This window comes from Eptesicus fuscus, chromosome 11 (genome assembly GCF_027574615.1).
Source record: "Eptesicus fuscus isolate TK198812 chromosome 11, DD_ASM_mEF_20220401, whole genome shotgun sequence".
Taxonomy (NCBI): Eukaryota; Metazoa; Chordata; class Mammalia; order Chiroptera; family Vespertilionidae; genus Eptesicus; species Eptesicus fuscus.
The window spans coordinates 57,436,568-57,448,951 of NC_072483.1; positions in this window are offsets into that span (position 1 = coordinate 57,436,568).

Here is a 12,384-nt window from a genome sequence, read left to right on the forward strand (position 1 = left end):
CTTATCGTGGATTGTCATCTTTCAGTATTCTTAAACCAAAACAGTCTTTTAAAAGACCTTCTAATGTTCTTGATAATAAACTTTGCCAATTACATGTATCAAATGTTTTTGAAAGAATTATTTATTTTATTATTACAAAAAGTTCTAAGTGCCTGCTGAAATAGAGCAAATCTGTCATGAACCGTCATATACCCGTAATCCAGCTTTAGTAACCATCAGTATGTTATCATACTTTTTTTCCTCTCCCTCTTTTATTTTGTTGAAAGTATATCTCAAATGTGATGTCAGTTAAGCTAAATACTTGAGGCTATATCAAAAAAGAACATTTCCATATGTGATTACAATGTCAGTATTATACCTACAGAATTAATAATGATTTCTTAATATCTAATATCCAATTTGTTTAAAATTTTCCCAATTGACTTAAATGTATTTATAGTTGGTGTACACATGTATTTGGTTGTTTAGTCTTTGGAGTGTCTTGAAATCTAAATTAGTCCCCTTACCCCCTAACACACAGTAACTTGTTGAAGGAACCATGTGTGAGTTTCCTATAGCGCTTCATGGACTGAATTTGGTTGTTTTCTTGCTTAACTTGTTCATTATCTATCCTATATCCTACAAGCATGTCAAACTTGCGGCCGGTGAGTTTGACATGCTTGCTAGAAGTTAGATCTAGAGAGGATTAATTAGATTATGGGGTGACTTTTGTCTGTTTGTTTGTTTTTTTAGCAAGAATATTTCACATTAGTATGGTATACTCTGTCAGATGAAATCAAGAGGCACCTAATTCTGATATTCCCCCTTTTAATGATGCTCAGGTTGGTCACTGGCCACATGGCAGAAGAAGCCTTTACATCTTCATTGGAAAGTCCCCTGTCACGTTTTTACATAATTTTTTTAAAGCATGCATTAATGACACGTGTGTGAATCGGTTATTCCATTAAGGTTTGGAATAATGATTTTTCCAAATATATCATTCCTGATGTATTTATTATTTGGAATTCTTTTATATAGAGGAACCTTGATCTATCCATGAATAGCACTATTTGGCTATCATGGAATACATATATGACAGAATGGTAGGATAAATATTTAGTCCTTTCTCTTTATTAGTTTTCAGAGTAATTTTTGGTGCCCTAGCAACCTCCATTGGTGTCCATTGGTAATTAAAAATTTTCTCCTCTTCATTATCACTGTGAGCTTAGGACTTTTTTTCCCTTTCTTTTCTTAATTTACCCTTTCAGTCATTATTCTTTTGTTCAAATTATCCCCTTTGGCTGGTGAGAACCTCATCAAGGTGGTTCTTATGTGTAAAGGGGGTTTTTAATTGAAATATATTTCACCATATTACATGTGTCTAGGTCAGTGATGGGCAACCTTTTGAGCTTGGTGTGTCAAACTTCGCCAAAAAACTGAGCATAACTCGGGTAGTGTGTCACTTTGAGGAAAAAACATTATTTCACAAATGTTTCATCCTCAGGAGCAGCAAATGTTTCATCCTCGGCATGCGGCCGCCTCAGCGGCCGCGTGTCATCAAAAATGGCTACGCGTGTCAGTGGTGACACGCATGTCATAGGTTCGCCATCACTGGTCTAGGAATCTGCATCTTTAATACAGCTTTGTAAAGAATAACTAAAATAACACATTGTATGGAAGGTTTTGATATGCTTTTTAAATCCCAGGCAAACTACCTTTGAAGACTTGTTTAGTTCTTTGAGATAAAGTGATTCTAAGGAATGTACTGGCATGTATGAAAATCAGTTTGTTGTTTCATTTAGAGAGTATTTTTCATCTAAAACTTTTATATTGAAGGCTTTCTCTTTCAACTTAAATAGAATTATATTTCATTACATGCAGGACTCAATTATTTAAGATAGAACTGGATACTAAATCCCGTTAAACTTGCATTTGAGTTACACACACTTTTGTAAAAAAAACTGGGTTTTTGGGTTTTTTTTGTTTGTTTTATTTTGTTTTTGTTTTTTATTTATATAGACCTCTGTGGAGCATGAGGTTTGTTATCTAAAAATATTCAATATTAAATATTCAAACAGAATATGTTTTCTGTTTATTTTTTACTTAGTATTGTATTATATGTGTCTTTGTACCCATCACAGCATTTATTTAGAGAGTCAGGAAATAACACGTGCCAAGACAGCATGTTACACAGTGTTATGTCTCACTTATGTCCCAATAATAAATAAAATTACTAAAAACCAAGAACAAAAACGAAAAAAGTGCCCTGTCCAGTTTGGCTCCGTGGATAGAGCGTTGGCCTGCAGACTGAAGGGTCCCAGGTTCGATTCCAGTCAAGGGCATGTACCTTGGTTGCGGGCACATCCCCAGTAGGAGGTGTGCAAGAGGCAGCTGATCGATGTTTCTCTCCCATCGATGTTTCTAACTATCTATCCTTCTCCCTTCCTCTCTGTAAAAAATCAATAAAATATATATTAAAAAAAACACATGAAAAAAAGCTATGAAACCTCAGAAAGTAAGCTGCCTTACTTTCCAGTACTTTATAAAACAACAGAAGGGGCAACTCTGAGCTAGAGAAGTTATCCTGAAACAAGCCTCTTTCTAAAAGTTCAGAAAAGCTCATTTCACACCAAAATAAGTAACATAAAACTATATAGTCCTGCAAGATTTTTACATCCTCTATCCATTGAAAGCATGTCAGAAAGGCATGCCTATAAAGTAAATAAAGACTGTAATCTATTATTTAAAAGTAGGTTATATGATGTTTCAAAAATGATTAAAAATGTGAAAGAATACCAAAAACCAGAATATGAAAAATACTATAAATAAAGGGGAAAAATAATTCAGAAATGAAGACTAAACTAGAATAAACACTAAAGCAGATAAACGATAATTCCCTAAGGAAAATAAGAGTTTTTAAAAATAAGTTTTTATTGATTTTTAGAGAAGAGAGGAAGGTTGAGAGAATGTCGATCAGTGACCTCTTGGTTCCTGTGTCAACGCTCAAACACTGAGTCACAAAGGCTGAGCGAAAATAGAATTTTAAAAAGAGGATGACTTTAGAAATCAAAGGATTAGTGGGATAATGTCAATTTTAGAGATTTAAAAATATCAGAACATAGATACAGAACAAAATTACATGAAAAATACTTTGCTGAAAAAAAGTTATTTGGAACTACATGTTGAAAGAACACCCTGCCTACCTGAGAATATTATCCCAGATATAAACTGGGTTTGGCTGTGTAGACAAAGACAGCAAGTGACTTAGAAAGCAAGACTAAATAGTACTATGCCAGGAAAAATTACACATTTGAGATATTGGGGGCGGGGGGAGATGAGCAAAAGATTTTCTATCTAACAAAACATTTTTAAAAGTATAAAGATCACTGCTCAGACATTCTCAACATTCAAGAGTGTAGGAAACATTTCCCTTGAGTGCTTCCTGAGGAGTAGGACTAGAGAACACGCTCAAACAAGGTAAAGAACTAGAAATTCGAGGTAAATAAAGTCTGTGGTGAGCATTAAATTTGACATCACATCACTGGACCAAAGTGCCAACCACGTTTATTGCTGGAAGCTCAGCTCATGGGGTGGGTTTTCCCTCATCACTGACTTGCAGCAGTCAAGTTTTGACTTACAGCAACATATCAATCCGATCCATTTGTGAACCAAGCCTGGATTTTTTTCTCCTTTGAACTCCAATGAAGACATAGACTGTGAGTTGAGAGAGAGATTGGTTTCCTGGCGATAAGTGACATGGAGTTCTGGGCTACCTTTTCATGAAACTTGAAGGCTCTAAACCTGCTTGGGCCCCAGTCCTAAATGTACCATGGGTTCTTACTCTTTTAGCTCATGGCTTGGTAAGTCTGACAATGCCAAGCTTATGAGCAGCTCTGGTCACACAGTAAATGCTATGATATAATTGATGGTTAGGCGCTAAGTCACTTGTTCCAGTGCGCTTTCTCACTTTCTTTGGGTACCCTCTCTCACTTTGGGTCCCACTGAAATTTTCCAAGTCACCTGAGAAATGGTTTGAAGCATTTTTCCATGTGTATTTTGTGTTGCCTCAAAATCCAGAAAGCTATCAAGGGCTGGTGTCTCTTAGTGGTCAGAGGAGCAAGGTGAGTAATTTGTCCTTTAGGAAGGGATGTCTCAGCGTGCCCCAGACCACTTGACTCCTTATAACTTCACCAGTGTGATAAGCCTTTGAATTTTTGTGGTGTGTCTCCTACCCTCTGGTACATGTGTGCCTTGTCAAGATGCCCAGAGTATTTGCCACTTATTTCTTGCAGGCTGTGTGTGTGTGTGTGTGTGTGTGTGTGTGTGTAGAGTTGTTGGATGTTTTCACAAATGGAGAACTATGGTGTTTTGTTCCCAGCTGTTTTTTTTATCAATTAAAGAAATGTAGCAATGTATTTAGGAGCTGAAGTTCTACAAAGAACTTCATTGTTGAATTAAAATGTAGTAGTTTGCCCTAGCTGGTTTGGCTCAGTGGGTAGAGCATCAACTTGCGGACTGAAGGGTCCTGGGTTCGATTCCAGTCAAGAGCATGTACAGGCTTGATCAGGCAACTAATCGATGTGTCTCTCTCACATCAATATTTCTCTCTGACAAATTGAGGAGGAACCAAGATGGCGGCATAGGTAAACACCTGAACTTGCTGCCTCACACAACCACATCAAAACTACAACTAAAAGACAAAACAGGTATCATCCAGAACCACAGGAAGTCTGGCTGAGTGGAAGTTATACAACTAGAAGGAAAGAGAAAAGTGCATTGAGACTGGGAGGAGGTACAGAGGCGCACGCAGAAACAGGCCGGCAACTGGGTACGCTGTTGTCTTTTTCAATCGGGAGGGACACAGATGCTCCCGTCTGCTCTGAACTCCAGTTCCAGGCGAGACTCTGGGGACTCAGACGGGGAGAAACTAGACTGTCTGGCATCAGGCTGGAACGCAAGGGCAGCTTTCTCTCAGAGATGTTTGCAGCGATGACCCAGGGACCTCTTTGGGGCAGGGCTGACGGGCAGCCATTGCTGTTTCCTCTGCCCAGGTGATTCCCTGAGACCCCGCTCCACCCAATTTACAGCCCCACCCAAGCTGTGTGCAGAGGCTTTGCATATGAATGGCCTGGCCTTTTGCAATCTAAAATCTAACAAACTTCAGCTGGGTCAGAGAGCCCGAGAGCTTCCGAAAGAAGGCCCAAGGCTCGACAGCAGCTTGCATTGCTTCATAGCTGTGCCTCATCTGGGTACCTCCAAACCACAAACAAAGAGGAATCTGAAGATGTCTCTGTAGCTCCTGCTGGGTGGCCTCAGGCAGTGGCTAACTTTGCACCTCCTTAGAGATCCAAGAGCCAGTGTACCCAGTGGTCAGAGTGAGACCATCCAGATTACAGCTCTTCACATCCATAAGAGACACACTCAGGGGTCAGATTCGGTGAGTGTCAAAGCCCCACTGAAGCAAGTCCTGCCCTATAAGGATGTCTCCAGCACAGAAGTTCTCCCATTGTAGACACAACTGGTCCTCACAGCCAATTGGCCTGGAGGTAAATTCCTCCCAGTGATACCAACAGCAATCAAAGCTTAACTATAACAAGGCTGTGTACAGAGCCCACAAAGGGGTGCAAGAATGTCCACCTCAGGTAATTAGGGAGGCTGAGCCACTGGGCCCTATAGGACACCTAGCACACAAAACCACTCTATCAATACAGGGAAGCAGCCAAAATTCGGAGACAAAGAAATAGGTCACAAATGAAAGAAATGGAGGAAAGCAAACTACTGGATATAGAGTTCAAAACCACGGTTATAAGGTTACTCAAGAATCTTCTAGAAACCTCTGAGAAATTTAGTGAGACCCTCAAGGATATAAAAAAGGATCAATTAGAAATTAAGCATACACTGACTGAAATAAAGAATACCGTATTTTCCGGCGTATAAGACGACTTTTTAACCCAGGAAAATCTCAAAAGTCGGGGGTCTTACATGCCGGAAAATACGGTACCTGTATCCCCCGCAAGCCACTGTCCTAGTGCTGGAGCTGAGAGTGAGTACTGTATTTTCCGGTGTGTAAGACCCCCGACTTTTGAGAAGAGTTTCCTGGGTTAAAAAGTTGTCTTATACACCGGAAAATACAGTAATATACAGCCCAGCCGGGTGTGGCTCAGCAGTTGAGTGTCAACCCAGGAACCAAGAGGTCACCGGTTCGATTCCCGGTCAGGGCATATGCCTGGGCTGCAGGCTCGATCCTCAGTGTAGGGCGTGCAGGAGGCAGCCGATCAATGAGTCTCTCTCATCATTGACGTTTCTGTCTATCTCTCCCTCTCCCTTCCTCTCTGAAATCAATAAATATATATAAAAGAATAATATACAGAGATCTAATAGCAGACTAGAGGATCCCAAGAATCAAGACAAAGATTTGAAATATGAAGAAGCAAAAAATACCCAACTGGAGAAACAAAAAGAAAAAAAGAATCCAAAAATATGAAGATAGTGAAAGGAGCCTCTGGGACAACTTCAAGCGTACCAACATCGGAATTATGGGGGTGCCAGAAGAAGAGAGAGAGCAAGATACTGAAAACCTATTTGAAGAAATAATGACAGAAAATTTCCCCCACTGGTGAAAGAAATAGACTTACAAGTCCAGGAAGCGCAGAGAACCCCAAACAAAAGGAATTCAAAGAGGATCACACCAAGACACATCATAATTAAAATGCCAAGAGCAAAAGACAAAGAGAGAATATTAAAAGCAGCAAGAGAAAAACAGTTACCTACAAAGGAGCACCCATATGATTGTCAGCTGATTTCTCAACAGAAACTATGCAGGCCAGCCCTAACCGGTTTGGCTCAGTGGATAGAGTGTCGGCCTGCGGACTCAAGGGTCCCAGGTTCAATTTCGGTCAAGGGCATGTACATTGGTTGCAGCCACTTCCCCAGTAGGGAGTGTGCAGGAGGCAGCTGATCGATGTTCCTCTCTCATCAATGTTTCTAACTCTCTATCCCTCTCCCTTCCTCTCTGTAAAAAATCAATAAAATATTAAAAAATAAAAAAGAAACTATGCAGGCCAGAAGGAAGTGGCAAGAAATATTCAAAGTGATGAATAGCAAGATTACTTTACCCAGCAAAGCTATCATTTAGAATTGAAGGTCAGATAAAGAGCTTCCCAGATAAGAAAAAGCTAAAGGTGTTCATCACCACCAAACCAGTATTATATGAAATGCTGAAGGGTATTCTTTAAGAAGAGGAAGAAGAAGAAAAAGGTAAAGATAAAAATTATGAACAACAAAGTGACAACAAATACATATCAACAAGTGAATCTAAAAATCAAGTGAATAAAAAATCTGACAAACAGAATAAACTGGTGAATATAATAGAATCGAGCATAGAAAGGGAGTGGACTATCAATTCTCAGGGAGAAAGGGGTGTGGGGGTGCGGGAAGAGACTGACAAAAATCGTACACCTATGGATGAGGACTGTGTGTGTGGGGGGGTGGGTAAGGGCGGGGAAGGGTGGGAAAAAAAGGACAAATTGTTTCAAAATAGTCATGGATGTAAAGAACAGCACAGAGAAGTCAACAATATTGTGATAACTATGTATGGTGTCAGATGAGTACTGAAAAAATATTGGGAGGAACAATTTGTAAAGTACATGGTTATCTAACCACTATGTTGTACACCTGAAACTAATACAAAATAAACTGTAATTGAAAAATAAAAATGTCAGTCCACACACACACACAAAATTTCTTTGTCTCCCCTCTCCCTTCCACTCTCTTAATAATCAATGGGAAAATGTCCTTGGGTGAGGATTAAAAAAATAAACAAACAAATACAAATATAGTAATTTGTAGCTTGAAAGTTTTAAATTCCTCCTTTTCTGAAATGTTTTGCCTTTTCTCAAAAACGTATTATCAGGGCCTTATAAAATGTAAATCTAATGAGCCCTTTCCCTTCCATCCTTCCTCTTGTTACCTGATCTTGACGGAAAGTTCTTGATCATTCATTTTTCAAATGTTTGTTGGTTATTTATTATGTCTTATTATGTTAGGTACTAGAGATGGAGCAAAAATAAAACATTTTGATTTTTTTTTCTGGGACTCAAAATGATTTAGTGCCTCCCCTTCATCCTCCCTGCTTTTTTACCCTTGTTTACCCCGAGCTCACCATATTCGCCCTTTAGTCTCACTACCCTTCTAGGTTATCCAACCCCCATCTTTTCCCAAAAGTATTGTCTGGGAACTCCTGGGGGTTGCTGAGACCCTTTCTGGGTGTCTCTGTGATTAAACCATTTTTCTAAAAATAAGCTATTATTTGCCTTTCCATTCTTCTTACATGAGTGTACAGTGGAGTTTTTCAGAGGCTACACCATATATCTCTGATAGCTAATGGAATATGTGCTTGTATATATTTGTGTTTTAAAGGGGGCTTTCAATTTCTAAGTTGTAAAGGAGGCCTGACACTAAAAAGTGTGAGAAAAAAAATGCTTTTTAATATCTAAAGGAAATTGTCATTTCAACTTCATTTAGTGTGAGCTACATAGAATTTCATAGATTTTTCTGAAATGTTTTTATATTTTTAATTTCACTGATTTCTGCTCAAATATTTATTTTCGTCCTGTTTGCTTCACGTTTAATTTTTAAAATGTTATTTTTAAAAAAAATATTTTATTGATTTTTTTACAGAGAGGAAGGGAGAGGGATAGAGAGTTAGAAACATGGATGAGAGAGAAACATTGATCAGCTGCCTTCTGCACACTCCCTACTGGGGATGCAACCAAGGTACATGCCCTTTGACTGGAATCGAACCTGGGACCCTTGAGTCCGCAGCCCTACGCTCTACCCACTGAGCCAAACCAGTTTCAGCTAAAACTTCATTCTTAAGGTAGCACTTAAGCTGTTGGTTTTAGATCTTTGTTCTTTTTTTTAACTTAGTGAAAGTGCACGCTGCTTTGCGAGGCGTGATGAAATTTCGCGAGATGTCTCGCACTCTCGCCCGCCCACGCTGCCTGAACGCCAATCCTCCCTGGTGAAATCTCGCGAGATGTCTCGCACTCTCGCCCGCCCACGCTGCCTGAACGCCAATCCTCCCTGGTGAAATCTCGCGAGATGTCTCGCACTCTCGCCCGCCCACGCTGCCTGAACGCCAATCCTCCCTGCGTCAGCGTCAGCGTCAGCGTCAGCGTCTCTCCGCAGTCGATCCTCCCGCCTCTGGCCACGTGCAATGATGGCCGCAAAGCAGAAGAGCAGTGGTTCTGGTAATTCAGATAAACCACGAGAAGCGGCAAAGTGGGTCCCTTCCTTGAAAAGGTGAGTTACTGAAATAAGATATTTTGAGAGAGAGAGAGACCACACTGACGTAATTTTTAGTATAACGTTGTTAAAATTGTTCCATATTAGCCCTGCCCAGTGTGGCTCAGTTGTTTGGAGCGTCATCCGCTGCAACTGGAAGGTTGTGGGTTTAATCCCGGTAGGGGTGTGTTTCTCCCTCCCTCCCTCTCTAAAAAAATAAAAATAAAATAAATTGTTCTATGGTATTATTAGTTATTGTTGTTAATCTCTTTGCCTAATTTTAAATTAAACTGTATCATAGGTATGTATGCATAGGAGAAAACACAGTGTTTGTATAGGGTTCAGTACTATCCCCAGCTTCCCGCCTCCAATGGGAGTCTTGGATATCCCTCGTGGATGAGAGAGAGGCTCTTCTAATTTTTATTTCATTCAGAATATTTAAAAATTTCCCTTTAGCTTTCCTCTTTGACCTATGGGTTGCTTAGAAATGTGTTGTTTTCTTTCCATGTATTTGAGGATTTTCCAGATACCTTTCTCTTACTGATTTTTAGTTCTATTAGGGTCTAAGAATGTACATTGGATAAGATTAGTTTTATGGCCTAGAAGGTAGTCTCTCTTGTTGCATGTTTCATATATACTTGGAAATACTTGGGAACTGACCCTATATTAGAATGTTTCAGAGTAGTACAAGTGAAAATGTGTGAAAGGGTAGATAAGTCACACAGAAAGCCCAGTTATTCACCTTGTGTCCATTTCCCCTTTTAATGTGGTTTTGCAGCTTCTTGCATCACAAATTGGGGTCTATTTCCCCACCCCTTGAATCTGGGATGACCTAGTAAGTCGCTTTGGCCAATGGAAGTGATGGAAATTATAGTGTAAAAGCCCCAAGTCTAAACCTCAAGAGGCCTTGTGTTCTTTTCTCTCTTGAAATCCTGCCATCAGTGTAAGAGCAAGCCTGGGTTAGCTACTGGAGGCTGAGAGGGCAGCTGGAACAAAGCTGAGTCATCCCAGGTATTTTGAATCGGCCCAAACCTGGCGGGATCCCCAGAGTTGCCTAGAGGTCACTGCCTGAGACTAGAACTGCCTGGCTGACTGACAGACTTAGGAGCAACAATAAATGGTTGTTATTTTAAGACTCAACTTTTGGGATATTTATTATGCAGCATTACTGTGACAATTGATACATGGCCCATGCCTAAATATAGTTACCCAAAGTATGTTTACATGGAAGCATATAGAGACGCCAAAAAACGAGTTACAAAGACTTTCAGGTAATTAATTTCAAGGAATCACAAATTACTTAAAGGGCTTAGAATAGTGCATGGCATGTAGTAAATATTATATAATAAGTAAATGTTAAGTAAGCTATTCTTAGTAGTGTTAAAGGCAGACTTCCTATTAGTGGGATATTACAAAGCTGTGTACTTAAAAATTACTTCATAAAGAGTTCAGTCTTCAAGAAATAATTTTACTAGTGAGTTGGATAAATCTAAATGTGTTTTAAACTTTTTTTTTTCCATTTCCAATCTCTGCACTCAACTCCACTGGGATAAGTAATACACATCTCAAATGTAACGTGTCTAAGTGAAACCTTCTTCTCCGTTGATAACAGCATTCTGAGGTTGTTCGGGCCAAAGAACCGTAGAGTTCTCCGCATTCTTCCATAACCAGAGTGATGCTTTTGAGTGTGAGGTCACGTTACTCCTCTGCTCAAAACCCTCCAGTGGCTCCGTTTCCCTCAGAGTAAAAGCTGAAATTCCTGCCCTGGTCCATAAGCTTCCTGCCTCCTCTCCCCACCTCTTTACCTCATCTACTACTTCCTCCCCTGCTTACTCTGCTCAGCCACACCATGTCCTGGTTTTCAAATACACTAGACACATTCAGTTCTCAGGGCTTTTGCATTTGTTGTTTCTTCTGTCTGGAAAGCTCTAACCTTAATATCTGTATGACTCAAACTCTCTATTTTTATTTCTCAAATGTCACATTCTCAATGGAGCCTTCCCGGACTACCATATTTAAAATTGCAATCTCTAAAAAAAGAGTATAAAAACCCCCCACAAAATTGCAATCTTCCCCCCTAATCTGGCATTCCCTATGCATTACCCTTACCCAGAAGTTTTGACTTCAGGTTAAAGACATTAGTACATTATTAAAATGTTTAAGTGTTTTTCCCTAAGCCTTAGTACAAGGATAGGGCCTATCCTTTTTCTGGTTTTGTTTTTCTCCATAGCTTTATGGCTTTCTAATATACTCTGCAACTTATTTATTTTATTTTTAATAGAGTTCTTCAGTATTGTGTGAATATGTCTAAGAAGTAGAGGTTGACTGTAATTTGTTATAGACATAGCATTCAGTTCACAACTAGACAAAGGCTGGTCTAAGTACATTTAAAGGGAACTGTTATCTGGGAAAAGGTGAAGAAGCAGAATTTGTTTCTTGGACAGTTTATAGAGAGAAATTTCCAGGTTTATTGATTTATATAGATGTAAAACAAAAAGTGAGAGAACTTAATGCAGAAACCTGTGCTAGTTTCATTCTTTCTAGGTATATTAAATTTATATTTACTGCAAATTTAAGTGTATTGTCCTTTTCTAGGAGTAAGAGAAGGATCCCATAGATGTCATATGATCCATTTTATTAGTGCTATCACTCTATCTAGAGCAGGGCATAGGGGCTAGTGAGGACTGCAGCTAGGACTTACCAAACCAGAGTGGTTCTTCAAAATCAGTGTGGGTGAGAATCCCTTGGAGCAGGATTGGGGGTGGAGGAGCCTGTTAAAAATGTATGTCCTAGCTCTAACATAAGGCACTCTGAACTGGAAGGTTGGGGGGCCAGGTTGGTCATCTACAGTTTTACCATCCTGCTGTGGTGATTCTGACGCAGGTGGTCCATCTACCTTCCTTTGTGAAACACTATCCCAGTGATTGTGTGTGTGTGTGTGTGTGTGTGTGTGTGTGATTTAGCAGTATTTATTTTCTTTTTGTAAGTCTTTATTGTTGAAAGTATTACATATGTCCTCCTTTCCCCTCCAGGCCTCCGCCACCCTATTTTCTGTGTCAGTGGGTTATGCATATATGCATACAAGGTCCTTGGTTGTTACCTCCCACCCACCCACCCTCC